Consider the following 25,681-nt stretch of genomic DNA (forward strand, 5'->3'; position numbering starts at 1 on the left):
AAGAGAAGAAGTAGAAGAAGAAGAGGAGAGGGAGAGAAGAAGAGAAGGAGAAGAAGAAAAGAGAGGGAGTAGAGGAAGAGAAGAAGAGAAAAAAAGAAGAAGATAAGTGAGAGAGAAGGAGAAGAATAAGAGAAGAAGGAGAAGAAGGAGAAGAAGAGAGAAAGAAGTAGAAGAGGAAGAGGAGAGAGAGAGAGAGAAAAGAAGAGGAAAAGAAGGCGAAGAGAGAGAGAGAGAGAGAAAGAAAGAGAGGGAGTGAGAGTTGGTGTGTAGCCTCGAGGAGTCGCGTTCGTGAAGCCAGCCTTTTGGGGAAGGACCCCCATCTAACGACCCTTCCTACCCGAGCCTATCGTCTTGAAATCCATCAAGTTTTGGACTATCCAATCTCTGTGGGGCAAATGGCTCCCAAGAAGAAAGTCGCGGGAAGCGTGGTCACCAAAGGTACTGTTGGTACCGGTAATGTGGGAGAGGCAATCGGAGCAACCAACATGACAAATGCCCCTACAATCACAAATCAAACCCAGGTTCTTTAAGTTTTGTAATTAATTACATTTTATTTCTCGTGAAAGAAATGAAGGGGTTAGCTACGTGCATGGAACATAGACGAGTCTTAGGCGCTAGGTTGCATGTGCGAAATGATAGTATGGAGTTTGCATAAGTTTATATGCATGAAATGATAGCTTTTACACACATAAAATGATAAGGTTTTTGCATTATTTCACATAAAATAATAGCTTTTAATCTAGTTTAATGCATGAATAGTCATTTAGAATTCATGCTTTGCGATCATGACTAAAAGAAACACATGAAATGATAGTTTCCAATGGATAGAAACCTAGACCTTCATGAGATCTGGTGCATTAGGAATAAGTATAATTGCCTGCAAATTGTTTTATTGATCATGATGTGGACTACCACAAATGATACACTCCTAGCTTAATTGAAGCTGGTGACCTAACCCTAAATGGATTGTTGACCCAAGTTATACTTGGTTGTTTGAAAAAGGTTGTAAAAGTGTTTTGATACATCCAAGTTAAATTTTGGTTGTGCATGCAATGGGATTGCAATGCCTTGAAGCAAGAGGTTGTGCATTCAACTATTTATTATTGTGGTTTTGGATGTTAACCCAAGTGGGGTGTGATTGATGATTGCACAGCCGGGTCTGAGATGACTAATTGCCATGGAAACAAAAGGGATGTTTTCCCCTAGTAATTATTTTTAAGCTGGTTGGTTCAGCTGAAGTTGATTTCCTAAAGGGTTAATTAAGGAAGGATGGCACTAGCTTCCCCCTGCGAACCGCCAAACTGTAACCAAGGGGGTTGTGAATTTGCACCGGGAATGTGGACCGAACCCACCACAAGAGGTCTCTTCGTAGAAATCACTTGGCATAGGAGGACGCTTGTGTGCCAATGGGGGCTCTAGCCATAAATTCCAATGCCTCTGAGCCCTACACAAGTATTCTACGTGACTCGAGATGGGATCTCGAGGCCTTGATACTAGTTACAAGGTGGAATCTTGGGAGGATAAACCCTCGGGTTTTGTTGTCGAGAGACGGAAGGATTTTTCTGCGGAGGTAGAAAGGAACACTTAATTCTCCTGTATGGGCAGGAGACAAACATGAATCTGAAGATAAGTTAAGGAAGTGTTTGATCTTGTTTTATCTTGCTTTTGTGTCAGTGCCCTGAATTACATAAAGGAACCTATGATTAACATGTTAATTAAGGAAGTTACTTTTATGTGTCAAACATAATGTGGTAGGCAATTAGATAACTAAAATAACCCCCGAGGGAAACGTGGTGGATGTGACCAATGGGTCTATCCTACAGAAGGGTGGTCTTGGTTAGCCGAGAGATTTTCTCAAAGGAAGTGTTAGCAAGGAATGTTAGGAAGACCCGATTACAAGGATCCCGAACTTCAGGTCGATCCTAGTGGGGATGACCGGATAAGTTCCATTGCGGTGCAGACTCGAGAGACCCTAGTTGGCAAACCCCGTGTCATTCCTTGGGAGTGCCAGGTGGCATATTCTAGATACATCTCTCAATGGACTACTAACACGTGTCCCGCAATTTGAGAAGTGGGCACGTTACATTTGCAGGTATAGCAGGGTTTGCAAGATCAGGGGCAACCATAGCTTCCACCATTGGAGATTTTTCACATCATATCCTACCTGAAGCCTTTGTAGGCTACCTTGGGCTTGAACTAGGCCTTCATTGGCTCAAGGTTGAGCCCTCTTCCACTTGGTATAGCATCATCAAGAGTAGCAAAATCCATCAGCAAATTAATGTGATTTGTGCCTATTTTCTGTAGCCCCTAGGTAGCTCCTTTGCTCTTGCTGATGATCATGCTTGGACTCTTGGGCATTGTCGCACTACTTGGATTGATCCCTGCCATGCTTTGAGCCTTGTAGAGGTTTTGGGGCACTGATATTCAGCTTTATTTAACTGTGCATACAATAGACTTGTTTTTATGTATGTCACTAACCTTTACATGAACATTGGAGCTCATCTATACTTCACTTGATGCTCATATGCTAGGCCATTGATGCCTATTGGTTGGTGGATGTAATGCTAGTTCTTTGCCATGCCTTTGGCCTAATCTAAGGGCTCAAAATACTCATTTCTAAAAAGTAAATCACTGTTGTACAATAATGGGCTAAGGCCTATTACTTCATGTTTATCTATGCCTCTTGGAATTGGGACATGCTTCGGAGATGTACTTTGATGTATTGATCATCAGGGATCGACTTTGAGCTTGATATTTCTTTGGATCATTGATGATCTTGAGCTCGCTTCACATAGCATTTGGATCTCCATCTTTGATGTACATATGGCATGTACTTTACTTATGTCTTGACCAGTCTTGACATGCTTGGCCTATGCCACTACTACATGCCTGTTACATTATCTAGAGTTGGATGCTACTCAGCCTTGCTTTGGCTATTGCCTAGAGCTTACTTTGGCTATTTCTCGGCTTGCTAGAGTAACAGTTTGGATGTACTTGATGTCTATGGATGCTATGTATGGATGCTACATGGCCTATATGCTCATGAGGTCTTATTGATGCTTGATCTTGGATCCTCTAGCACTGGTGCTATCACATGCCCTTGTTGAGCTTCTTTGCTTGATATTTACAACTTTTGTGCCAATGGGAGTGTCTTGATACGCTTGATAGACATGGGAAAACTGAATCGTGAGATCACCTTCTCCCAAAGGATCTTACCATAGTCCTAGCATCGTTCTTCCTAGTGGCTCGAGCTTTGGTCCATTTTGTGAGATATTCAGTGGCTACTATGATGTACTTGGCATGGGAGTACTATGCCGTGAGACTGATCAACCCAATGAAGTTTATTTCTCCATTTTTCAAAGGGTTTTTGTGCTACGATCAGGGTCAACTCCATCTTATCTTTACAAACAGGGACCTTGGTCCTTTGGCACTCATCACAATGGTTTATAAATTTGGCAACATCATAAAATAGGGTGGGCCACTACAGTTGAGATTGTAGCGCCTTTTGTGGGCCATGGTATCTCCCTTGAAGTACCCTCAAGCGATTCCAGCATGCGCTTTAGTCATCAGCACATCATGCATTTTGTGCTCACACATGCATCTTCACGTAATAAGCCATCTTGTCCTAATCTATAGAGCTGGTCGACAATTAACTAATAGGGCTGAATCTTAAGGATAATGTGCTTTAGCTTGGCCTTTTTGATAAGTCTCTTAGGTAATCCATGCTCCAACATCTAGACTATGTTATCTAACCAATATGGCATTAAGTTTGCTTCAAACAAGTCTTTTTTGTTGGACATGCTAAACAAGTGCACATTGATTAGGTCATCTACAATCCCCTATCCCTAGTGGCTTCTCCTATGGGTTTGTGGGACATGTGATTAGCCATGTAATGTTTCTTACTCTTGCATACAACCACAAAGAAGTCAAACTCTAAAAGGAGAAGCAACCATCTAGAAATGCATCTTGTAGCACAGGGTTTATTTACAAGATAAAGCAAAGATTGATGGTCCACAAAGAAGGTGAAAGGCATAGCCAAAAGATCATGCCAAAACTTCTTTATAGCAAATACCATGACTAGGCCTTCCCTCTCCATTGTGGAGTAGTTTATCTCCATATTCGTGAGTTGTCTACTAGCAAAGCTCACCGAATAGTCAAGATTGTGTTCATTGGGCTAGCACAAGATAGCTCTCACAACAAATTTTGATACATCAATGTCATACTCTATCATCTCGGTCTCTACTTCACTTTTCTCATTTGCATAGGAGAACTCCTCATACTCGTCATCCAAAACACTACATTTTGACTACTTGTCATTGTCTAGATCTCTATTCTTAGCCCTTTTTTATCTGTTTAGTGCCCAATTGTACATAAGGTTTAGGCCATGCACCTTGGTCCATTGCCATTTCAGCCCATCCATGAGGTCTTGGAGTATCTTGAGATTGGTGGCTGGGTTACGGGCTAGCTCCCTCATTAAGTACTCAAGAATCCCTTGGAGCTCAAGTCTATTAGAAGGAATATGGAAAGAGGCAAGAGTTTGTCGTCTACCTCGCCACCATGAAAAGTGGCATTGAAGGTGGGTTTTTACCTTCAATAGCTAGGATGTGATGGATGTGTGTGAGACTAACATGTTGTCTTTGCAACTTGCTTATAATCCTCTTCTTTGTCCAAAAATGGCAGATTGATAGTGGCTAGCATATACATCCAATCTCGCTCATCTTCAACACAAGGAATATACTTCATTAATGGCCCATAGGAATTCCTAACCTATGACTCTCCCTTCAAGATAGAGGAGATGGCATCCAAGTTGATCGGCATAGTCTTCCAAGTGTCCATCTCGACTCTTACTACCTCCAACTTGTTACTTAGGAATATAAGGCCGTTACCCCAGTCTTCGATTACTCATGCATTCTGCATCCAGATTCAGCCTAGAAAAATGTCATAGTCTACTCCCTTCATAGCCATGAAGTTCATTGAGAATTGGACACCTTCTATTTTCAAGGGCCATTCCTTTAGCACTTTGAATGGCCTAATTTTCATGCCATTAGCTAGCGTGACATTAAACCTTGTGGTCTCTACTAGCGGGTTACCCCATGCATGTAGGAGTGCATGGCATGTTTAGCGGATCGGTATCTATGTGACTATGTTGTGGTCAAGCAAATTGACTACTCATGGCTCATTAGATCCCTCTACCCACTACTTTAACTCTCACCATAATGAGGAATGTTGCCTAAGCAGATGCCCCATTTGTAGGGTCATAGGGGCTGATATAAATACTATAAGCAAGCTACTAGCTGCTTGCCTTTCATTATGCTCTACACTCTTTTGCCACTACTTTTGGGCAGTCTGCCCACTTGTGGTGCCTAGGCTTTATCTTTGTGGTGCTACATGGGGTGCAGATGCTTCTCTAGATTGTATGCGAGTAGGCAAAATAGCCGTGCTCACAGTGGAGAACTCGTCAACCTCGTCTTCTAGGATGGGCTCAGTGGGCATCCTTTAGGTGCTCTTGGGCCTCTCTCACCCACTCCTTAACCTTGAAACCACTTCCAATTGGTGCCTTGGATCACGATATTACCCAACCTTGGCATTTCCCTTATACGTTGTCTTAGGAGTAGATGTTTCCACTTTTGCATCAGCGACATGCTTACCCTTCAATAGTGTATTGGCACTATCAGTTTTGAGTGTGATGTTTGTCTCTGTTCTCTTTCTTCTCCTCCTATGACTCCTCTTCCCTATGGTGGCTGCATCAAGGTTGATATGTCTAGGTAATGAGATACCGGCTTGCCTTGTCTGCACTCTAGTCATGACATTCAATGAGATGGGATTGGCCTTGCCATCAAGTGTCTCAACTCCAAATAGCTCCAAAGGTACAGATGGCATGATAGATAAACTAGTGGATGGTTTTTGCCTAGGGCACTCCACATACAAATGAGTGATTTTTCACATAGGGTATCTCAATTCAGCCTTTTCTAAGTTAGCTTGCTCTCATTTAGGACAACAAGATGAGGTGTGTCTTAGTTGTTAGCAAGCTCTTATGGATATTATCAAATGTTTTGAACAAAACATGATGTCTCACTAAAAATGAAGAGTGCATCTCTCGCAAAATGCGATCTTTGAAAGATGATTGAGGAGTCAAGAAGACGTGTCCTTGACACCATAAAAGACCATTGTGTCACTTATAATTTGGATACTCTTCTCATTTTCCCTGTTGCAATTTCTTCATCATTTTGGATGTTTCTCATCAAGCAAATACTCTTCTTGAATGTCATGGATCCAATTCTTATGCATAGTTAAAATGGTAGAAATGGAATATGCCCACATTCTTGATAAGGCATCCGCTACCACATTATCTTTTCCGTCCATATAGAATATCTCAAAGTCATATCCTTGAAGAGTAGCTAACTATCCTCATTGCTTAGGAGACAAATTTGGTTGTGAAAGGAATTATTTTAGCACACAATGATCACTTTTGACCTTAAAATGGCTGCCATATATATAATGATACCACTTTTTAATAGTATCAAATATTGCCAACATATCTTGCTCATAAATATATAATTTATGCTCTTTGTCATCAAGCTTTCAGCTTTCATAAGCTATGACTCCATGGTCTTGACACAAAATGGCCCCAACTCCTCTTCCACTAGCATCTGCACATATGATAATTTCCTTAGAGAAATCTGGGCATACAAGGATAGCTATTGAAATTAAAAGAGATTTCAGCTCATTGAAGCTTTTATAGACTATGGAGTCCCAAAATCGGGCCTCTTTTTTAATCCTATCCGTTAATGGAGCTGCCACATGAGCATAATTCTTGATAAATCTCCTATAGAAAGACGATAATCCAAGGAAACCCCTCAAAGATGTCCCATCATAGGAATAGGCCATTCTTTGACACATTTAACCTTGTTAAGATCCACTCTAATGCCTTGCTCCCCCACAATATGACCTAAGTATTTCACTTCATTTTCCATGAATGAACACTTTGTCATCTCAGCAAAGAGTGTGTGTCTTCTTAATGTGTCAAAGACCTCTCATACATGCTTTGAATGCTCATCCCTGGATTTGCTATAGATAAGGATATCATCGAAGAAAACAAGGACTATTTTGAACGAGGACTGCAATATTATGTTCATGAGAGTTTGAAAAGTAGTGGATGCATTAGAAAGCCCAAATGGCATAACCAAGAAGTGGTATAATCCCCTTTTACTCCTAAATGTTGTTTTGAACTCATCTCCCTCCTTCATTTGAATTTGATGATAATCCAAATGAAGATTTATTTTGGTAAAGACCTTTGGATCTTTAAGTTTATCCAAAAGATCATCAATTCAGGGAATAGAATACCTATTCTTGACCATTGACTTGTACAAATCCCTATCATAAATGCATATGCAAAATGATCCATCCTTCTTCTGGACTAAGAGAAAGGGACAGGCAAACGGTGATTAGCTTGGCTGAATTAAGCCTATTTGCAGCAACTCTTTGCATTGTCACTCCACCTCTTCCCTCTCAAACTTAGACAAGTGATGGGAAGGTTTGTTGATGGTTTTTTTGTAGGAAACAAATCGATAGGATGGTCAACCTCTTGCTTTGGAGGCAAGGATGATGATGGCTGAAACAAGTCCTTGTATTTCTCTAATAGCTATTCTAATCTTGGATCTCTTTTTATTGGAAAAGAAGATAGCTAATGTCAAGATTGTGGGAGAGAAGGAAGGAGTTTCGCTTGAAGCTTTCTTGCTTGCACAATGGGGGAAGACACACAAGGGTGGAGGCTGAAAACAGTTTTCCTCTTCTTAGTTGTGTAAGCCAAAAGAACTCAAGTACAAAGAAATAGAAGAACCCTATATATGGGTCTCAAACCAAACTCAACTAACTAAGGTGGCATACTAACTGAGCCACGAACTAGAGTAGATAAGGATAGCTATCATGTAGCTATTATTCATGGGCGGTGTACCAACCGCGTATGCAACTGACAAGTCGGTGACATAAATACAAAACGGTCACCCTGGGGTATCACGAGTGGAGCTCGATATCTCAACACTCCCCCTCGAGCTCAATCCCAATTCCTGCACACCAAGCAGGTCTCTGAACTTGCGCAGCTTCTCTGCGCCCAACGCCTTCGTGAATATGTCAGCTACCTGATCCTCTGTGCTGACATAAACTAGATCAATAAGACCTAGTAAAACCCTCTCTTGCACATAGTGATAATGCACCTCAATGTGCTTTGTTCTAGCATGATAGACTGGGTTATTTGCCAAGTGTATACTACTCATGTTGTCACAATAAATGACAACTGGTCCATCTGTAGACTGATGCATATCATAAAGTAGCTTATGCAACCAAGCTACCTCACATGCAGCCATTGTTGCACCCCTGTACTCAGCCTCTGTGCTCGACAAGGCAACTGTAGGCTGTTTCTTGCTGCTCCAAGTGACTGCAGCACTCCCAAAATAGAACACATATCCACTGGTAGATCATCTATCAAAAATACTACCAGCCCAATCAGCATCAGTGTATCCATGCAACTGTATCTGAACCCCAGTCTCATAAAATAGTCCATACTGCAATGTGGACTTCACATACCTGAGTATGCGTCTAGCCGCATCCAAATGTGGTTTCCTTGGAGCCTGCATAAAATGACTTACCAATCCAACAGCATAGCTCAAATCTGGCATGGTAATAGTCATATAAATCAAACTTCCTACTATGCGTCTGTACATAGTAGGGTCTTCTAGAAGCTCACCTGCATCTGTGCTCAGCTTCACATTCTGCTCCAAAGGAACTGAAATAGGCTTATAGCCTGTCATCCCATATTTGGACAGCATGTCCAATCCATACTGCCTCTGCAAGAGCTGAATCCCACTTGGTGATCTAATCACCTCAATGCCCAAGAAATAACGCAGCTCTCCCAAATCCTTCATCTCAAACTTCTGCTTCAATAGCATTTTCACATGAAGGATATCTTCATCACTATCACCTGTCATAATCAAATCATCAACATAAATGACAAGTAGCATAATACCTTTCTCTGTTTTTCTCACATAAAGTGAGAAATCTACCTTGGAAATCTGAAAGCCAATAGTGACAAGATACTGCCCTATCTTATCAGACCATGCTCTAGGTGCTTACTTCAAGCCATACAAGGCTTTGTTCAACCTGCAAACAAACTCAGGATGAACAACATGCACATAACCTGGTGGCTGCTCCATATAGACCTCTTCTTGCAAATCACCATGCAAGAAGGCATTCTTTACATCCATCTGATGTAAAGACCATCCCTTTGATGCAGCCATAGCAATGACTGCTCTTACGGTTGCCATCCTTGCAACCGGACTGAATGTCTCTTCATAGTCAATGCCATATGTTTGTGCATACCCCTTGACTACTAATCTTGCCTTGTATCTATTCACAGAACCATCTGCATTGTGCTTCACCTTATAAACCCACTTACAGCCAATTGTATTTTTACCTTTAGGCAAAGGTACCAATTCCCATGTAGCATTTGCTTCCAAGGCATCCATTTCTTCATCCATGGCTTTCTCCCATTTTTCTTTTCCCATGGCTTCCTCAAAAGAAGTGGGTTCTGGTTCCTGTATCACTTTAACCATATATGCATAGTGAATGGCTGTAAATCCATCATATTTTAGCCTATCCACAGGATACCTAGCTCTCGTAGACCTGCGCAAAGTAGGTTCACTCCTAGGTGCTCTCAAAACATCCCTGGTCTTCCTTACTCCAGGTGTAACAATAGAAGGAATACCCAACTCATCATCAATGCTCTGTTTTGAGCCACTGGATTCACCATCCACATAAGAGTGACCTGCATTCACATCAAACATGGACTGATCAACCTTCTCTTTTCCTTTTCGTGATACCTGCATACCACTATCTGCATTACTTTGAGAAGATTCTCCTGATCTCAATCTGCCTGTCCATGGCGAAGAATGTGAACCACTACTAGAGGACGCTCCAGGTCCACTAATATTTTGTGACTGCTGCTGTGAATTTTGTGCAGCATTACCATTTTGTGCATCTACATCATCAATCACATTTACTGGTTTATACCAGCTACTCATCTCATCAAAAACAACATCTTTGCTCACTGTAAACTTACGAGTAGAAGGGTTATAGCATCTATACCCTTTTTGCTGCAGAGAGTAACCAATAAAGATGCACTTCTCAGCTTTTGGATCCAACTTGGATCTCAACTCATTTGGCACATGTACATAGGCAATGCAACCAAAAATTTTCAAATGAGAAATATCTGGTTTCCTACCACTATACCTCTCCTCTGGAGTCATTCCATGTATTGCTGCAGTGGGAGTCCTGTTCATTATGTAGACTGCTATAGCAACTGCTTCAGCCCAATAAAAATCTGGCAAGTCTTTTTCATTGAGCATGGCATGAGATACCTCTCCAATATGCCTGCTTTTTCTTTCTGCAATTCCATTTTGTTGTGGGGTATGACTGCATGAATATTGCTGCTTTATGCCATACTCCTGCAGGAACCTTGCAAACTCATTTGAGAGGTACTCTCCCCCTCCATCTGACCTTAGGCATTTTATCTGCAAGCCTGTTTCTTTTTCAACCATAGCTTTAAGAGTTTTGAAATGCCCAAAAACTTCACTTTTCTTTTTCATAAAATACACCCAAACTTTTCTGCTATAGTCATCAATAAAACTGACAAAATAATGACAGCCTCCAAGAGATGCAGCTTTAGTTGTCCACACATAAGAGTGGATTAATTCCAATGGCTTCTTACTCTCTTGAACATGTCTAGGAAATGGTTTCCTTGCCTGTTTTCCAAACTGACAGGCTTCACATACCTTATGCATTTCTGCAACCTTGAATTTCAGCAAACCTGCAACAATATTTTGGGCCTGCATTGATTTAAGTCGCTGTACATTAACATGACCAATGAGTTTATGCCAGATATCAATATCTGCAACTACATTGGTCCCATGTGCAAACATTGCTGCACTCAATTCAGACATGTCTGCATCCAATGTAAACATTCTGCCCTTCCTCTTTCCTTTTGCTATCAAGCGACCTTTATTTTTCATATCCTCAACAAAGCATCCATGAGGATTAAATCTGACCTGCAAGCCCTGCTCAACCATTTGACCAACATAAACCATATTCTTGGTGATATTTGGGACATGAAATACATCGGACAGGTATTTCTTTTTCCCATCTTGCATAGACAAATGAATTTTTCCAATCTGCACAATAGGATGTGCAGTATCATCACCAGTCTCCACAAATCCTGGTTTTTCCATTTTCCTTGCATCCTCCATCCATTTTGCATGACCTGTCATATGGTTTGATGCACGTGAGTCAACATACCATACATCGTTGCTTTCTTCTGCACTTGTCACAGAATTGTTCATGTGCTGCACCATAAACAGATGCTCATTTCTGTCATCACCCTGTCTACTAGAGGATGCATAATTTCCTTGTTGCAGTTTTCCATTCATGATGTCATTCTGCTTTTTATAGCAGTCTTTAGCCATATGACCCATTTTACCACAATAGTAGCATTCAACATTACTATTTGCATTTTGGCCTCTTTGCCATCCACCACGACCTCTTTGGCTCCCCCTGCCTCTAGAGTTACCACGTCCTCCTCCATAGGATTGGTTTTCTTGAGTTTGCTGCATATTCTGATTTCTACCACGGCCTCCATATCGGCCTCCTCTACCTCTGCCTCTACCTCTTCCAGCATTTGAGTAGAAGACAGCTTCTTTTGAAGTTCCTCCTGAAGAAGATGCACCACCATTTCTTTGCTCCTCAGAAATTAGAAGAGCAATCAGCTCCTCAAAATCAGGAAATCTTTCACGAACTGAAATGGATGTCCGAAACTGTGCATAATCCTTTCCTAGACCATTCAAGGTCACGGAAACTAAATCATTATCTTCCAGTGGTGACCCAATGGAAGCAAGTGCATCTGCAATCTTCTTCACCTTCATGTGGTAGTCGTTGATGCTCATATTTTCTCTTTGCACATTGTGCAACTCTTGCTTGAGCTGCATTTTCCTGGCTTGCATATTTGTGCTATACATTTTTGACAAAGTATCCCATGCCTCCTTTGGCGTACTTGCATCCTGAATATGCACAATCATAGAGTCTGAAATGCTGATAGACAGCCAATACATAACTTTCCTGGCTCTCTCATGCCATGCTTTAAATGCCTGCATTTGCTGTTGATTGGGAACATCAGGAAGAACTGGTTCTTCTTCATTTCCTGCAACAAATTCCCAATATCTTTTTCCCATAAGGAAATTCGTCATTCTAAACTTCCATGCTTGGAAGTTGTTCATTTCAAGCTTTTCAGTGACAATCTGTGAAAGAGAATCAGATGCCATTACAGAAGACTGCAAAAAATTCTGTCACTGCAAAAACCACAGCTTCACCCTCACAAGGGAAAATCTGCAAAATTGGCGAAAGTGGTATTTGACCACACAATCACTTCCTAGTGACGATTTTGCATCAACAGGCAACAGGGATGATTCTGTAACTCCCAATGTCTCTGCGCACAAGCATACAATGCAATTTTTTACAGTAACTATTCACCGACCTGTAGAACAGTGGCTGCACAGCATAAAACTGGGCCTTTTCCTGAGTGCGTGCAGAAAACTTCCGCCTCCAAAACAGGCCCCGAAATGGCCTCAAATAAAAAAAACAAGGTCCCCGAGGGTTAAAGCCCTCGCCCGCAGCATATACTGCCCTCTTGCTTCACCGCGAAGGGTGTCTCAACCTAAGACAATGCACTCCTTCACTTTCCGGCTGTGCTACCTGCAGAGATCTGCTCCCAAAACAGAAAATGAAAGCAACACTGCTCCTCTTACCAGAACACCGCAAGCTTGGCTTGCTTTCTTGAGCTCCTTACCACGAACAAGGCTCTGATACCGTGTCAAGATTGTGGGAGAGAAGGAAGGAGTCTCGCTTGAAGCTTTCTTGCTTGCACAATGGGGAAAGACACACAAGGGTGGAGGCTGAAAACAGTTTTCCTCTTCTTAGTTGTGTACGCCAAAAGAACTCAAGTACAAAGAAATAGAAGAACCCTATATATGGGTCTCAAACCAAACTCAACTAACTAAGGTGGCATACTAACTGAGCCACGAACTAGAGTAGATAAGGATAGCTATCATGTAGCTATTATTCATGGGCGGTGTACCAACCGCGTCTGCAACTGACAAGTCGGTGACATAAATACAAAACGGTCACCCTGGCGTATCATGAGTGGAGCTCGATATCTCAACAGCTAATTTGGTGGCTACTCTTCATCTACTTTCATAAGCAAAAGAGTGAAGATACATGACTTGGCATTGATTTAGTTTTGCAAATTCTTGATGGAGATGAGCTCTAATATTTGTGGTCTTCCAATTCAATGTGCTAGCCTTGCCAATTAAATTCCACTTGCACTTGTTCTAAATTCAATGTAAATTTGATAAGGGTTTTCAACCAATTACAATCGATAACAACATCAATAGGCCCCATATCCAAAGTGATAAAATCCACTTGTATTGTGTAAGAGGGAGGTAGTTCAATTGGAGTATATGGACACACTTCTTTGCTAGATTTATATGCGCCATTGGCAACTTGTATCCACAAGGATGATTCCATATCAATGGGTAACAACTTCAGCCTATTCAAAGATTTAGTATTGAGGAAACTATGAGTGCTATCTGTATCTACTAGAATATGATACCTTTGAGTCTAAGTGTACTTTCCCCTTTGTATCCTATCCATGCATCATGTGGAATAGCATACAAGGAAGAATAAGAATCATTATTTTCACCCAAATTGAATGGAAACCCATCCATAGGATCATAGAATCCTTCATTAGTGGCATCCTCTTCTTCATGAAATTCTTTCACCCTTTGATAAGCATCAATGTGCAGTAAATTTTCCTCTGATTCCTCTTCTTCTTCAGCTTCCACATCTTGAGTGATTACCATGCTAATTTTAGAATTTTTGGCTTTGCACGTCAACTTATGGTCTTGGGACCACTTCTCCCCACATTTGAAACATAATCATTTGGGGTACATTTCCCTAAGCTTATTGTTTGTGAGGAAGGAAGTTGCTATTAGAACTATTTTGGGACAATTTAGAAGCACTTTCAATCCTTGTATTTGCCTTTTGTCTTGGACACATTTCTGAAATTTTGCCCTTGCTTTTGTTCATAAATCCCACCCTATTTTGTGGTATAAATAGTAGGAAAAGCTGGCACTTTTTTGTCATAACTATTATGATTGTTATAACCATTGTTTTCTTCCTTGAAAATGTCTCTTGACTGCTCACGTTGAGAACTTGCCCATATTTTGTAGACTAATTGGAAAAGTTATTGCCCAAAATCCTGTGCTAGAAATTTTTTGCATCTCTCTTGTACTTCAATAAATATCTTTCAGTCAATTGTATGGCCTCATGCAAAGTTTTTGGTTTTGTTGAGCTCCCAACTCCAATGATAAGGCCGGGTGTCAAGACCAAAAGTATATTTATTCAGCTTAGCAAAATCTGAAATGCCTTCAATGTAACTATTATAAGTGTTATAACCCCTATTTTCTTACTTAAAAATTTCTATTGATTGGCTGAGAACTTGTCCATATTTTGTAGACTGATTGGAAAAGTTATTGCCCTATTGAAAATTTTCTACATCTCTCTTGTACTTTAAAGAATATCTTTCAGTGAAATGTATAACCTCATGCAAGGTTTTTGGTTGTTGAGCTCCCACCTCCAATGATAAGGGAGGTCAATACCAAAAATATATTTATTCATCTTAGTAAAATTTGAAATGCCTTCAACATACATAGAGAGATTCAAATAAGTGTTTGAGTAGTCTCTAATAGTTGATAAGTTTTTGGGTTGATTAAGCTTAAGAGAGTTAAGAAACTCTAAAATCTCATGATTGGGGGAGGGGGGGACCCATTTTTTTTATGCACCCCTTTATGGCAAATTATTTTTTTGAACTGGTGAATCAAGAGAAATGCTTCTGGTTATGGATTCCTCAAATTTCTCATTTCAAATCACTGCAGAATTTATGCAATGTGATTCATTCTATTGAAATTTCACTTTTTATTCTTTCTCTCTCCTCTTTCTCTCTCGCCATGATTGTTATTCATGTGGGATTAGAGAATGAGAGAGAATGGGTGTGGGAACTTGGTACAATGTGAGAAATGGAGCAAAGGAGCATAAAGGTGGTTGTTAGTGGATGTGTGGAGCATGAACATGCTATCTAAGCAACTCCAAAATCATTATATATATATATATATATATATATATATATATATATATATAAGGCATAGACATGAAATGAATGTTGAAATTTTATATCTTTGCAATGAAGAACCAAATGTTTATGCATCATAATAAGGCATTTATGGGTTTAGCAAATTTAAAGGAGTGAAAGCACAAGTTAGCCCAATTCCACCTCTTCAATGCCTGACTATGCTAGAATAAATAATGAAAAGAATGGTTTTGCGCACCGTGCGGTTTTTTTATTAGTTAGAATTGTTTGAGCATGCAACATGACACATTACATATGCATATGAGCATGGTGTTTGAATGAATCTCTTGGATGCATAGCTTTTGTTTGCAAAATCTAAGTGGAGTGAAAGAGGATTCCTAGCTATATGTTAGAGCAATTATTTCTTGGGAAATGATTATGTGAGGCTATAAAAAATCTCTTAAAATTATAAATATTAAGAGAGGAGGATGTTACAATGTCTCATATGTTTTCGAATGGTATATCTTGGGGCCAATCCTTGGGGTATAGGAGAGTCGTAGGGGCCACAACAGTCAACTGCGGGTGCCCCTTATATGTGTGATTCGAGGTGAGATAGTCACTAAGCATAGAAAAATCCTTTTCTTGGAGTCAATAATAATAATTTGTTGGATAAAAATCTAAAATTATATCTACAAACACATCAGTTAGAAGAATTATTTATAATACCTTGACACTTCTAATCACAAGGTTGTGTGGGGTTGTTTACTATGTTTAAGAGCCTTGTCTAGAGCCGTTAGAGCTAGTGTCATGCCCATTTTAGGTCTCGACATGTGGCGCATTTTCAAGGATTATTTAGGATTCTCGTAAAGACCTAAGAACCGGATCTTGAGTATATAACTCTTTTCTCAATAGTAGCAGTAGCAGAGAAAGAGCTATTAAGGCAAGAACATGAGCGTAGGCTAGGGATCTCTCAAATTCAACAAGAACAATGTTAAGAATGGCTAAGGAAAGACATAGAAATTTTTTGTAAATACTCTTTGGATCATACTAGTCTAGTATCTCTTAAAGTTATGGGACATAAAACCCCTCATAGTGAGAGAAATCCCATTACACATAAAAGTGAGTGTTTATCCTTAACACTTAAGAGTAAATAGTCAACTCCTTCTAAGAATAACCAAAGTGCTGGATCAACACCACCATCTAGTAGTGCCATTAGCATCCTTGTAGTTGTTCCTCCTAAGCCTATTTCTATAGGGATGGAACAACCAGTTTATGCTACTTGAGCATTCGGATACTTGAGACTGGGATCTTCACTTGGATGTTGCATGGTTGATATGTCGTGGTCCTCACAGATGTACCTCGGCTGATTTGGGCTTTGCACTTCCTAAGCATACACCTATTTGTCTCAAGTCTTGCCAATGTTGTGTACACTTTGCCCTACTACACAAGATGTTTGCTCAATGTCTGTATAATTGTCACATGCTAATTTATGCCCGCTTGATGCTGGTTATGCTTTGACAGTTAGTGGTTCACTTGGTGCATTCATTTTGCCTACAATTTGCTCTCATTGTACCTGGCTGTAATTTATTACAACAAGTAGTTATGCATGGACTGGTGTGCAATTTTCATGCTGAATCATCTTGATTTTATGTACTTTTGATGGTACTTGGTGGGTAGAATCATTAGCTACCAGTTCATGGTCATTTTGCCTTGGTTTTGGTGGTATTTTGGCTATTTATAGTAGAAAACAACACGCAATTTTGAACTGTTTGCACTATTTCAGCTTTCAGTATGGCATCTTCTTCCACTAATGATGCTATCTCAACATCACTAAGCTTTATAATGCCTATTGGAAGAGCCAAGTTTGGTAGGTATTGGTGTAGAAAACGTAGATAAAACCACTAAGGTTGCATGGAGAGCAGCCTGAAACCATGATTGATGACAAATGGATGGAGCTTAATGAGTTATGCAAGTCCACCCTCATCTTGTCTCTCACTAAACAAGTGCATTACAATGTGGTTGAGGAAGCACAGAGTGCTTGGCAGCTTTGGGATAAGATCAAGAACCTTTATGACAAGAAAATTCCAGCAAGTCAGATGTATTGGCTAAAGCAACTTATGAACCTACACATGAAGAAGAATATGACGATGTTTGCTCATTTGAGCCAGTTCCATGTTATTCTCAAGAACTTGACTTCGCAAGCATTACTATCAATGATGAGGTCACTCCATTGTTTTTGCTTGAGACTCTAAGTGAGTCATGAGATGTATTTTGCATTGCCTTATGTGCTCCTTCTACTATTTTGAGCTTGTGTGATGTAGAGAGTGCTCTTTTGTAGGAAGAGATCAACTGTAAGAACTTGGATGCCTCTTGTGTATCACATGCTTTGACTATTAGAGGTAGAGATGGTACTAGAGAAAGAATGACTGTGGGTATGGGCATGGCAGAGACTTGCAAAAGTTTAGGTCTAAGTCATGTGGTAAGTCACACAGCAAGTCTCGTGGGAGAAATGCTAATGTGACATGTCATCATTGCGGTAAGAAGGGTCATATATACGCCCACAGTGTCATGAGTTGCGCAATGACAAGTGCAAAGAGAAGGGGAAAGACAAAGTATAAGAAAAGTCCTCTGATCGCAGCATGGTACATGTGAAATACAGTGTGAAAATTAAGGAAATAAATGTCATGCAGACTGATAACTCCGATGGGGAGTACATACTTGTAGCTAGTTCTTGTGATGTTATGCCATTGACTAAGGTTCACTCTATGTATGCATAGTGCTGGATTTTGGATTCTGGTGCTTCATTTCATGTTACGCCATGTAGTGAGTGATTCCATTCCTACCGCACTATCTCTCGTTCAGTTCACTTGGGTGATGACAGGTCACTCGCTATTATTGGCATTGGGAATGTATGACTGCAATTCTCTACTGGTAGTACTTTTCTGTTACAGGATGTACATCATGTACTTGTGCTTACAAGCAGCTTATGTCTATAAGGTAGCTTGATGATACTGGGTTTCATGTCTCTTTTGGGAATTTTTGTTGGAAGATCACACGTGGAAATAGAGGTGCCAAGGCCGGTAGCCTAGATCCTCTTGTAGTTGATGGGTCCTCTATTGAACATGTTTTTCAATGGGTTCCATCTGGCATGTATCTCTTTGGCATGCCCATTTGGGCCATATGTCTTTGAAGGGAATGAAAATGCTTTCTAGTTTGCAGTACTTACCGCCCCTTGACTATTCATATTTTGATTCATGTGAGCATCATCTTTATGACAGACAAGACTAGGAATATGCATAAGAAGTCTGGTAGGACACGCTTGAGTGAGCCCTTGGAATTGGTACATTTAGATGTCTGTGGGCCTATTCTATGTGTGGTACTAAGTATTTTGTGATGTTTATTGACAATTTTTTGTGTAAAGTTTGGGCTTATCCCATTAAGCTTAATTCAGATGTCTTGAATGCGTTTTAGAGATGGCTTGCATTGGTTGAGAACCAGGCTAAAATGCCTTAGGACTAACAATGAGGGAGAATATGTGTCACGTACCTTTGAGCAACTATGTGACGAGAGGGGTATTAAGTGTCAGTTGACTGCCCCCTATACCCCACCCTAGAATGGTTTGGCTAAGCGGATGAATAGAACCATCTAGGAGCATATACACAGTATGCTTAGCCATGCAAGCCTACCATAGAGTTTTTGGGTTGAGGCAGTCAGTACATGTGTGCATATCATAAATAGATCACCTTCCAATGGTTTGGATTTCCAAGTTGTAGAGGAGATATGGACTGGGAAACCTTCGTCTTATGCATATCTAAGTGTCTTTGGATGTGAGGCATTCTACCATGTTCCCAAGGACAAGTGTAGTAAGTTGGATCCTAAGAGTGTCAAATGCATTTTCCTTGGCTATGGAGATGTAGGTGAGATGGGTTATTGCCTTTGGGATCCGTAGGCATGGAAAGTCATCCACAGCCATGATATAGTCTTCCATGAAGACAAGATGCATAGGTAGCTTGAGAAGGTTGTAGATATACGCAAGGTTATATTCCAAGAGGAGCCACATGCTCCAGTATAGCTTGCACATCCAAATAGTCAACTTGCATCAACAGTTGGTCAACATGGCCAGGGTGTTGGACATGCAGTAAAGCTTGCCATGAGACGGTCTACTAGAGATAGACGTCCACCTGATAGATTTGATCCCTCCATGCATTATGTATTGGTTACAAATGCAGGAGAGCCTCTCACCTATGATGAGGCTATGCACAAGGGTGACAATCACTCCTGCGAGAGGGATATGTATTCTAAGATAGACTCCATGCATAAGAGTATGACTTGGGATTTGGTTTCCTTTCCAACTAATAAGAAGGCTCTGTCATGCAAATGGGTCTACAAGCTGAAAAGTATCCCTAAACAACCCAAGCTGGCTTATAAGGCAAGACTTATTGCTAAGGATTTTAAATAGGAGCAAGGAGTTGACTTTGATGAAATCTTTTCTCCCATGGTCAAGATGACCACCCTATGCTTGGTTTTGGCCTTAGTCGCACAGCTTGACTTGGACATGTATCAGATCGATGTCAAGACTGCATTCTTGCATGGGGATTTGCATTATGAGATTTACATGGAGTAGCCTAAGAGCTTTGCAGCACCTAGCAAGGAACATCTAGTGTGCATGAAGAAAAGTCTCTATGGCTTGAGGAAAAAACCTAGGGAGTGGTATCATAAGTTTGATGCCGTTATGCAATCACAGGGCTACATCATGAGTGCTATGGATCAGTGTCTTTACACAAAAAAAGCTTGTGATGGCTCATTGCTTATTTTGGTACTTTATGTGGATGCTATGCTGATAGTAGGAAAGCTCGTGATGAGCTTCATGCTCTTAAATACCAACTAAAGAAGAGCTTTGAACATTCTTGGTATACGCATTAAGCGGGACTGGTATCAAGGAGTACTCTACCTCTCATAGAGGGAGTAAATTCATAAAGTCCTTGAGTGCTTTTGCATGTAGGATGTGAAGCCTATTGGTTGTCCATTACCTTCTTATGTGAAGGTCTCATAGGCCAATTGTCCATAGACAGATGAGCAGAGGGTTGAGATGGCCAAGATCCCTTATGCTTCGACCGTGGGCAATTTAATGTATGCCATGATAGCCACTTGTCTAGATATTGCCTTTGTAGTTGGTGTTGTGGCATGCTATATGGCTACACCTGGCAAGAAACATTGGGATGCCATTAAGGGTGTCATGAGATACCTGAAGGGCACATTAGATATTTGCATTTTCTATGGCAACTAGGATATAGGAGTTGTGGGATACACAAACTCTGATTATGCAAGATATGTAGATAGTAGGAAGTCCACTTCTAGCTATGTATTCACCTATTCTAGAGGTGGTGTCTCTTGGATGTCCAAGGTTCAGAGTGTACGGCTCTCTCTACCACTGAGGTCGAGTATGTTGCAGCCACCACTGAGGCTTGCAAGGAGGCCATATGGTTGGGCCATTTAGTTCATGGCCTTGGGATTGATGCTATACCTATGCTGCATTTGGATTCTATGAGTGTTATTCAACCAGCCAAGAATCCGGTCTTCCATATGAAGACAAAACACATTGAGGTGAGATATCACTTCATACATGGGGTCGTGGAGGACAAGTCTATTGACCTTGTCAAGATCTCCATTGAAGAAAATCCTACTGATCTACTCATGAAAAGCCTCACTACTAAGTGCTTTGCCTTCCTTAGGAGATTGATGGGCGTTGGATGAGCTGACATTTTTTCTCATCCAGTTGTACATGTATGCATTGTACTGTCTTTTTCTTTTTTTCTTTTCACTCCTCACTAGGGCAGATTCGCCTTTAAGTGGGAGGTTGTTGGGGGTAAAGGTGCATCCATCTCTAGCCGCTTGTGTATTACTACACTGACAGTACCTGCCCCTACACTCAACAGGTGGCAGGAACCCATCACAATCACTTTATTATTTATTATTTTAGTGACAATTTGAATAAAGGAAGGCTTGATCACACACTATGACCATTGGAGTTCCAATTTTCTCTCTCTCTCTCAATACAGGATTTGAGTGGGTATCTACATACCGGGCTACTACTAGGCAGAGTACATCTAGGGGCTCAGGAGGGGTGGCAGTTCTATTCCATCAGGGGATACAGAGACATATCCAGTTAGTGAGACGAGATGAGGAGGCCAGTTACATATGGATCAGAGTGCAGATATCAGATAAGAGATGGATCTATATGGCAGTATGCTACTTTTCACCACAAGGGTCCAGATATACTACTATGCAGGGTGATATTCAGGCCAGAGATTCCCCCTCCCCTTATTCATAGCTCTCAGAGGACATTATTTTGTATTCTAGTTTGGGTGAGATCTTCCTTATGGAGGACTTCAACGGGCGCACACAGAGCCGACAGTGTGAGAGTTTTGATATGGAGCAGTCAAAGATCATGAAAGCATTAGACCCTGAGGAGTTGGGGATCAGTCGGAAGTCAGCAGATACTGGGCCAGATGCCACAGGGTATGGAGGGCATTTACTTGAGCTTGGTAGTAGACATCATCTCGTTATTTATAATGAGATGGCACGATGGCCATATTCAAGAGGTCTTACATGCTTCCCACATGGGGGGGGCGAGAGTACTGTAGATTATCTACTCAGACCAATCGATGGGATGCATACTATCGAGTCCTTCGGCCTTGGGAGACTTCCACTCGGTGCCGATCACACCTTTCTCAGTTTCTCACTCCTCACCTCATTACCATCACCACCTGCAGATATCATACCCCACATGCATACTACCACACACTTCACTCATGAGCTCTCACATGTTTACTCACAGCATCTGGAGGAGCACATCACGTCACTTGATCCATACGCACCCCTCGATACACTAACCACTGATATCACATACATTCTACATGATTCTGCTACACTCAGTTTTCCACATCACACATACACACACACCCCTCGGACCGGTACCATGCCACAGAACAGGTGGTATGATGAAGAGTGCAGAGATCTACGTCGACAGCTACGCGATTTGGAGGCCAGAGAAGAGATCACACACAGACATGCGCAGAGATGCATGCACCGCTTGACCCGCCGTAAAAAGCGGGAATGGGAGGAGGAGAGATATTGGGATATATACCACCTTCTTATGAGCAGAGATTGTGCAGAGGCATGGAGGCAGATCAGAGAACCACACTCACCCACACCGGTACATGACCCTGCAGTATGGCATGGATATGCACAGAGTTTATATCATGTACCCGTATAGCCGCTGATACCCACACCATGTACACCAAGATCGGGTATTTCATCCTTTTTCACCACTAATATGGTGAAACATGCTATCTCACGGTTAGAGCATGGCCGCACTCGAGACCGGTTTGATCTTCAGGTAGAGCATATCATATATGGCAGAGACACATTGGCTCCACTCATTGCTCACCTCTTCAACCGTGCATTGTCTGAGGGGTTCCCTGACTCGTGGACAAAGCATACCATTGTACCTATCCACAAGTCAGGGGATCCTATGGATCCTAACACGTATAGGACCATCATGATTGGGCCAGTTTTGGCCAAACTTTATGGCACGGTGATGGAGGAGGAGCTCAGCACGCTGGCAGAGAGAGAGTGCATGCGTGCACCCGGGCAGGCAAGGTTCAGACGGGCATTTTCTACCATAGACCACATCTTCACTCTCCGTTGTCTGATCGACCAAACACGAGTGAAGAAACAGAGATTGTATTGCTGCTTTGTGGATTTCCGCCAAGCCTTTGACACGGTTCCGAGAGAGAGGCTTTTCAGACACCTACTTGATCTGGGGGTGGATGATGACATGATGTGGGGTATTTATGCACTATATGAGCGGGTCACTGGTAGAGTCAGATGTCCGGGAGGTATATCAGATCCCCTTGTGAGCACCATTGGTGTGAAACAAGGATGCCCACTCTCACCGACTCTATTTGGGCTATACATTGATGAGATAGCAGAGTTTATTCAACAACGAGCCGGTGGAGGTATAGATCTCAGTGGAGCCACAGTTCATATCTTACTATATGCAGATGACATTGTGTTGGTCTCAGATTCAGCTCAGGGATTACAGCAGCATTTATTAGCATTGGATGATTTTTTCATACAGAGAGGCATGATAGTGAACCTTGGTAAAACCAAGGTTCTTATATTCCATACATCAGCTCAGATACGCAGACAGAGTATTTTCATGGTAGCAGGAGGGAGTATTGAGGTCACTGGATCATATGTATATTTGGGAGTCACCTTTATAGCAGCTTCAAGGATTTTCTCGATGACACAGGCATCTCGTGACCGCCTCACTAGAGGATACTCAGCATTGGCTCTTATGGAGCGACAGTGTCATCAGGCACATTTCCAGGAGCCCTGCACCAAGGGGTGGCTCTTTGATACTCTAGTCACTCCAACACCGATGTATGGAGCAACTATATGGGGGCCAGGCCTTGCCGATTATGTATGGACATTGATGGAGAGACCTCAGGTGATCATGATATCTAGATTGATTCGCAGCAAGGCCTCAGTCCCACATGACATTGTGCAAGCAGAGCTTGCCACACCGCCCATGCTAGTAGAGGCACTATTTCAGATAGTGTGCTTCCTACACAGATTTCAGGATATGGACAGAGATCGCATTGCATACAGAGCATATATGGCATCTCAGGAGATGGCTCGAGCGGGGGATACCACATCATGGTATGCATAGACTAGAGCTTGGTTTGGGACATTGATAGACTCCCACCTCTTCTATATGATACTCAAGCTCCCACTTACACCCTCTCTCTCTCTGAGAGGATCTCTAGTCATCAGACAGGAGATATGGCATATTTATATACAGAGGAAATGGGTCAGCCACTGCCATCAAAGATGGCACATTATTATACACAGTTCTTGAGCATATCGGAGCAGGGATTCATAGAGATTCCAAGATATATGCAGATCTATATGCCACATCGATTGAGAGTTCTTATTGGACATCTCAGGGTATCATCACATCAGCTTATGATTTGAGAGTGGCAAAGCCAGTGGCATCCCACGGGAGGAGAGGATATGCCCCCTTTGCAGATCAGAGGTGGACAGTGAGGAGCATTTTGTTCTCAAATGCCCGGCATACTCAAAGTTGAGATCTAGATACACATTGAGTAGCTCACTTCAGGGATGTATGATTGATATGGATCAGATATCATTTGGCCATTTTTTGGGAGAGGCATGGCACATCAGAGAGCAGAGCACATAGCGGGTCCCAGTCAGAGAGGGGCCCACCCAAATGACTATTACATAGTTCTTTCAGACAGACAGAGTGAGAGCTACTGTACCAGCCTCCAGCCAGACCTCCGGGCTTACACTACAGTAGACTGAGGACCAGCGTACCCGATGTTGCACAAGGATCCGTGGGTTTCGGACCCCATAGCCACACCAACAGGAGATCCGGAGGATTCTTGATCTACATTGACAGTAGACTGAGATCTGACGACACTCGACACATTGGATCTCAGACCACCAGTTTGCTCTTTCTCCACTGTCGATGTACCACATCCTGCATCCAGGAGGGATCACCTACTATTAGTGACTTCGACGATTGCTACTACATCCCAGGATAGTATATCTCCCTGCATCTGTCACATATACACATCGCACCACTTTATCACAGCCGACAGTTGTTCCCCTATCACAGTCGACATTTGTTCCCCTTTTGTAGCCATTATCTGGAGTACCAGAGCTACATACGCACATACACATACACGACACTTATCACACTCACACCACTGTAATTTCAGTTTTTAGTTTTTAGCTTTTCATTCAACACTTTTATTTTGGATAGCTGGACCTCATCAGTTGTATCACAGTTTGTCTCATAGGCCAGTTTTGGTCTTTAGAAGATATTAATATAACTTTCTTTCTTTCTTTTCTCTCTCTCTCTTTATATACAGAGGACATGGGTCAGCCCTGCACAGCCACTGCCAGCAGTCTGCGCCTTCGTAACTTCAAATCTGTGAGGAATTTCAAAAAACTTTCTTCTACAACTTTGTAGGCCAGGTCAAAACCGATTGGGCATCGCGAGAATTTTCTTGAAATTCACTTTTTCTTGGGAGTTATTGAGATGATAAAAAACGTCTTCTAAAAGCTGCTTTGACTTTAGTCCCCCATATGTATATAAATACATATAAGCATGTGACAAAAGGGGTCCATGCTTGTAAGCTTTTGTGCAAGATCCAAATGACACCATGATGTGGATATTGAATTGTGTGCTAGGGTGAGGTGTCCTCTAATGATGGTGATAAATTCCAAATCTTAGTGATGCAGATGGGGCCCATGTGTAGTTGGAGGCTAGTCCTTTGAAAAATCTATGCACTCACTCGACTCCTAGATGTAATCCATTTCCATCTTCACTAAGATAACCATCCCTTTTACCCTTTACATTGA

At 41.6% G+C, this 25,681-nt stretch overlaps 1 pseudogene; it reads left to right on the forward strand.

The window, feature by feature from the left end:
• The window catches only part of LOC148017779 (uncharacterized), a 101,647-nt pseudogene that overhangs the window by 50,922 nt on the left and 25,044 nt on the right, over window positions 1–25,681 (forward strand).

This window comes from Lygodium microphyllum, chromosome 21, assembly GCF_053477565.2.
Source record: "Lygodium microphyllum isolate KBCC chromosome 21, Lygodium_microphyllum_v1.1.10, whole genome shotgun sequence".
In the NCBI taxonomy this organism is placed as follows: Eukaryota; Viridiplantae; Streptophyta; class Polypodiopsida; order Schizaeales; family Lygodiaceae; genus Lygodium; species Lygodium microphyllum.